This window comes from Rattus norvegicus, chromosome 5, assembly GCF_021556685.1.
Source record: "Rattus norvegicus strain SHRSP/BbbUtx chromosome 5, alternate assembly SHRSP_T2T, whole genome shotgun sequence".
NCBI classification, from domain to species: Eukaryota; Metazoa; Chordata; class Mammalia; order Rodentia; family Muridae; genus Rattus; species Rattus norvegicus.
The window spans coordinates 130,117,654-130,123,653 of record NC_141538.1 but is presented as its reverse complement, the minus strand read 5'-3'; the positions used below and the strand labels follow the sequence as shown (position 1 = coordinate 130,123,653).

At 45.7% G+C, this 6,000-nt stretch overlaps 1 protein-coding gene across 2 annotated transcripts in view; it reads left to right on the top strand.

Moving 5' to 3' along the window:
• The first annotated feature begins 498 nt into the window (after positions 1 to 498).
• Positions 499 to 6,000, top strand: part of Rnf11 (ring finger protein 11) — a 29,281-nt gene continuing 23,779 nt past the window's right edge. The window contains exon 1 of one of the 2 annotated variants that reach the window (XM_087659955.1): positions 499 to 596. The gene's annotated coding sequence lies outside the window, so the exon portion shown is untranslated. The remainder of the gene's footprint in view (positions 597 to 6,000) is intronic. The other variant, XM_087659956.1, reaches the window with a different exon arrangement.

Here is a 6,000-nt window from a genome sequence, read left to right as displayed (position 1 = left end):
TTCGTATGGAGGGGTTCCACATTTGTTGGTGGTGCTGAAATGGGCATAGAACCTTAAGTGTCCTACCAAGCTACATCCATAGTCTTCATTTCTAAGTGATTCTGAGGAGACCACTAAAGTCTACAAGACTTCCTCTCAACTCTTCTCTGAATTTTCTTGGGATTCGTTTGTCTTCTTCTGACGTTTACTTCTCTCTTTCTCGCCTGCAGCTGTGTTGCTGTTCTGTTCAACTCCTGGACCAGTTGCTAAGAAACCTCTCCTGGGAGCTCAGCGTCATCCTCATCCACACCCAGGTGAAACTGTTGGCCTCACCAGCACAGCATTACTTATATTGCTACCTCTTCACCCTTGGTGAGTCGTCTGTAGTCCCGGATGAACCTCTTAAGTGTCTTGTTACAGATGCTATGCATTCATCCCTTGGTGACATCACCCCAACCACAAACAAGTTCCTGATGCAGTCATAGATGTCACAATGTTTTCAGAATTGCATCAGTGCCTTCTCAGCATCCTCCTCCATTACAGCAATAGCCTGGGCAAAGGTCCTTCTTGAGCCACAGACCTTTTTTAAAGCCACCATAACTCCTTAGATCACAGAGGTAAGCTGGATGGAGAAAAGGCAGGTTGGTACTGGTATGAACATCACTCATAAGAGAATGTATTAGAACATTCTCAACAATAAGCAAAGTGTGTGTGTGTGTGTGTGTGTGTGTGTGTGTGTGTGTGTGCGCGCGCGCGCGCGCGCGCCAGGGTTTCAAAACCAAACACTGAGCTATATTTCCAAATCACTTGTTTAGGCAGGATCCTGTGTAGCCCACACTGAGAGCTGAGAATGACTCATTGTGGTCTTTTTTCCACTTCCCAAGGTGTATAACACTATAACAGGCTTGTCTTTTGTTGTTGTTGTTGTTGTTGTTGTTGTTGCTTGTTTGTTTGTTTGTTTTGTTTTAAGGCAGAGAAGCAGAGCTTACTGAGGTAAAGAAGCCAGAGAAAGCCATAGGAAGCTGACCAGGAAATGGATTACCCCAGATTGACTTCTTATTTTGAGACAGGTTTTCAATTCTTTGGCCAGGCTAACCTTGAACTCACTCTCAGAGTACAGGTAGGGCTTTTAACTTGTGCTCCCCCAGCCTCAGCTGGTGCATAGCTGGGAACACAGGGCTGCTCCAAGAAGCCTGACTAATAAGCGAGCTCTTGAAAGCCGTATTACTAATACCGATCCTCCCTCTCACTAGCATGGCGACTCAGGAGAGCACCTCAGAACTGGGAGGAGATTTCTTGTGGCTCCTGATGCACATGGGCATTTCGTACTTATTGATATGCTTGGAGAGCCTGGGGTTTTCTCTAATCAGATCACAAAGCCTTGCTCCTGAGCAAGGCTGCCATCCCATACTTAAAAGTCCAAGGATTCAGCACCGACTACTGTCTGTTTCTAGAATGGGAACACTTCCCCATGCTGACTATTTGCTCTGGCAGGTGACTTTGTTCCTCAGTCAGCTCATGTGGACCCCAAAAAAATGTCCTTGCTGTCTTCACGCCAGCCTCAGAGCCACCATTTGTTTTCTCTTTTGCTAGTTTGTTTTTATTGGCTTTTGAGTGAACAAGATCTCACACTGGATCCTGGGGTTGCCTAGAACTTACTATGTAGCCCAGGCCTCAGCCTCATGAGTACTAAGATGGTAGGTGTGAATCATTAACACTTCACTTGGCTGGTTTTGTTTTGAGATAGGGTCTCATGTAGTCCAGGAAAGCCTCAAGTTCACTCTGTAGTTGGGAACGACCTTGATATCCCCATGCTCCCTGCCTGGCACCTGTTTTTCAAGGCAGGTTTCCAACTTCTGAGCTGGAGTGATTCCCTCTCCTCAGCTTCCTGAGGTGGGGGAACTATAGGAGCCGTGGCCTTGTCCAATTTGAACGAGTCTCCCACTCTCTGTTGTCGCTCATCTCCCTCCCCTTTCTTGGCAGTACTTAGAATTGGAACCTGGGACCTTGTGCATGCTGGGCGAGTGATTTGTCACTGACCTACTTTCCTAGCAAAAATAATGATTGACGAATCTTCTCAACTACCCAGAGATAGCAGCGAATTCAGTATCGCAGGTAGTCATGCTAAGTTTTTCTTTCAGCATGGCAGGCTTCTTGTTTTGATTGTGTTAGGCAGTAGAGAAGTCCCCGAGTCAGTGTGTGCAATGTTAACATGAGGAAATTAGCAGAGCAGCTTCCCCATGTGGGCCAGACTCAAGAGGGGGTGGTAAAGCTTTCCTCCCAGGTTCCTGTGGGAGAAAGAGACCACTGAGCTCAAAACTAGAAACTGCAGCTTCCTGCTCCCTGATATTTCCAGCCTGAAACTGCTCATGTACAGAGGCCTCCACCCAAGATCTCCTTCCCCTCCCCCTGTGCTGTACCTAGCCAGCATGCTGAGGTTCAGGCGGCGGCTGTGGTATTAGGTGCCCTCCATCAGAGGCAGCAGGCTCCCACCAAGACCCAGTTTTCCTGTATATATTTGTATCTGTCTTTTCTTCTTTCCCTCACCACCCCGAGAGTCAGTGTTCCAGAACCCGAATCCAGCCACAGCAGTTGTGTTTTCGGTGTTGAGAGGGATTCACTTCTGTGTCTGGACATCAACACCTGTCATCAGGAATATTTCCAAGTTGTGTATGGTGGCAAATGCATGTTAGTTCCAGCTATTCCGGGCTGTACTTTGTTATATTCAAGATAGTTTCACCGTGTAGCCCTGGCTGTCCTGGAACTCACTGTGTACGTAGCTCAAACAAGATTTCTGCCTGCCTATGCCTCGTGAATGCTGGGGTTAAAGGTGTTTGCCACCATCACCTGGACAAAATAAACATAATTTTAAAAGTCTAGGGATATGCTGGGTGTGGCAGTGGTGCACACCCTTAATCGTAGCACTTAGTAGGCAGAGGCAGATATCTATCTAAGCTTGAGGCCAGCCCGCTCTACAGAGCAAGTTCCAGGATAGCCAGGGCTGCATAGAGAAACCCTGTTTGGAAAAACCAAATAACTAAATAAATAAACAAGCAAACAAATAGTTTAGGATGTAGTCCAACTATAGAGTACTTGCCCAGTATGCGTAAGACCCTATGCTTAACCCCTAGTTCTGCAAAGAAACAAGGCTTTCTATAGCTAATATACAGCCTTTAATTTTTTTTAAATTTTTTTACTTTGTTAATGTTAATGTTAAGTCTCATTGTCCTCAGTGGTTGAGGCCACCACTTTGTTCTTCCAGGATCACAGCTGTCCTGGCAGCTGTGCTGGAACAGGACAGACTTGATTGGTGAGCAGTAGATGTCTTTGCTTTCCCACCTGTGCAGTCCTTAGTCATTTTTAAGTGGAAGCCTTGCTGTGAGTCCTAGCTGGCCAGGATTTCCTGAGTCTGAGCAATTCTTCTGACTCAGCTCTCCCAATAGCTAGCTAGGAATAAAGATGTGCAGGCCACTTGTGCATGCCCAGCTTCTTAATCAGTTTACACTCATCTCGAGCTCAGTCTCATGATGGTTGGCCACATCTGGGATGGCTTTTTTGTGCTTAGGGATCATTATGGTCCCCCAAACAACTGATTAAGTCAAGAAGGAGAGGAAATTATGAAACAGAGAGATGTGGTAAGCATGTGATGTATGGGACTGTAGCTGGTGGCACACACAGAGACCTGGTGTGTGTGTGTGTGTGTGTGTGTGTGTGTGTGTGTGTGTGTGTGTGTGTGTGTGTGTGTGTACTGTGGTTGATGTGGAGGTCAGAGGACAATTTATAGCAATTAGTTTTCTTCCACCACATGGGCTCTGGGGATCAGTCTTGGGGGGATGAGCCTAACCAGCTGAAACATCTTGCCAGCCCACCTGTTTTGAATAATAAAGATTTCATTCAGATCTGGTGCTCTGAGATGGATTGAAGCCAGTCCTTAAAGCTGACTGCTGGAAGTGGAGGCTGCTGGAATAGGAGACCAAACCATAACCATGCAGAGCAAAGGAAATTCTTTGTATTTACCAGCTTTGGAGGGTAGTATTCTCTGAGTTTAGTGGAGTTAGGATCTCTGAGTTTAGCAGATCAGTGAAGGAAGTACAGATGGTCTATAAGCCACTAATTTAGGGAGCTAACCTATCATCCCACCCTACCTGGAGGTTATTATACATTGGAGTTTAGCATTTTAATGCAGGTACTAGACAGGCTATATAGGACAGCTTCTGTGATCTAAGACTGACCAAGCTAGTTAAACTTCCTTTCATAAGTGGAAGCATTTTTCTTTCCTTTTCTTTTCTTTTCTTTCTTTCTTTTTTTTTTTAAAGATTTATTTATTTATTGTATGTATGTGAGTACACTGTCACACTGCCCTCAGACAGACCAGAAGAGGGCATCAGAGCCCATAACAGATGGTTGTGAGCCACCACGTGGGTGCTGGGATTTGAACTCAGGACCTCTGGAAGAGCAGTCAGTGCTCTTAACCACTGAGCCATCTTTCCAGCTCTCTTTCTTTCTTCCTTCCTTCCTTTCTTTCTTTCTTTCTTTCTTTCTTTCTTTCTTTCTCTCCCTCTTCCTTCCTTCCTTCCCTCCTCCTTCTCCTCCCACACCCTCCTCCTCCTCCCACACCCTCCTCTTCCTCCCACACCTTCCTCTTCCTCCTCCTCCTCCTCCTCCTTCTTCAAGATAGGGTTTCTCTGTGTAGTCCTGGATGTCCTGGAACTCACTCTGTAGACCAGGCTGGCCTCAGATATCTGCCTACCTTTGTCTCCTAAGAGGTGACCAAAGGCATGGGCCACTGCTGCCAGCAGTATTTTCTAAAACAATGATAAAAACGACAGTAAGTGCACAGATCCACCTATAACAGCTGCTTTGGAGGACCATGCACTGTACATAGCCCTGTGCTACACTAGAGGGCCAGTGGCACAGTAGCTGTATTTACATTAGCATTATCACATATGCAGCCTTTATGTGTTGTGCTATGACCTTACAATGGCTATGACATCATGGAGATGATAGGAATTTTCAACTCATTATGTTCTTATGGGGATCATTGTGGATCACCAATATTAATAACCTTTAAAAGAAAAAAGGTTTATTTTTAATTGTGTTTGGATATACACATGTGTGTGAGTGCCCACAGAGGTCAGAAGAAGGTGTTGGATCCCCTGGAATTACAGGCAGTTGTGAGCTGCCAGACTTGGAGATATGGGAACTGACCTCCAGTCCTCTGCAAGAGCAGAACATGCACTTATCAAGCTATTATATTAACCAACTATCTCCCCAGTTCCAACCTACCTTTTTCTATAAAATAAGTCATCTACCTCAGTGGTGGTAGTGGTTCTAATACAGGGTCTCTCTGTGTAGCTTACTTCTCAACATGTTAAATTTATAGCAGCTCTGTCTCCTGAGTGCTGCCACTGTAGGCTACTGCACTAGCCTTCCAACTATGTTTTTATTTTTTCATTTTTATGTTTCCTGTTGTCTCTTCCCTTTCCCTTCTCTTCCCATCCATCCTCCTTTGTGTGTGTGTGTGTGTGTGTGTGTGTGTGTGTGTGTGTGTGTGTGTGTGTGTGTGTAGTCCAGTCTTGCTTTGCACTTCATTGAGGCAGGTTCCTCTGTGCCCTGCCGTGCTCATACCCGTTAGCTAGCCCCCTGGCTTCCTTGAGGCTCTCCTGTCTCTGCCTCTCATCTTACTGTAGGACTACTGGGATTATACATTCCAAACACTGCATCAGGCTCTTACTCAGATTCCAGAAACAGAGCTCGTGCTGTGCTGTCAGACTTGTGCAGTTAGCGTTTTTACCCAAGCAGCCGTTTCCCCAGCTTCCCTTCCTCCCTGCCTTTCAGAGATTGGGTATCCTTATGTAGCCCAGGCTTGCCTTGAACTCATGCAAGACCTGAATATCGGGATTTAGGAGTCTACTGATAAACCTGGCTTCTGTTGTTTCCTTTTCATTTTTCTGTAGGTGCTGTTCCAAAATCATTCTCTCTGTGGTGACTTACAAAGTAACTAACACCTGCCTAGAATTT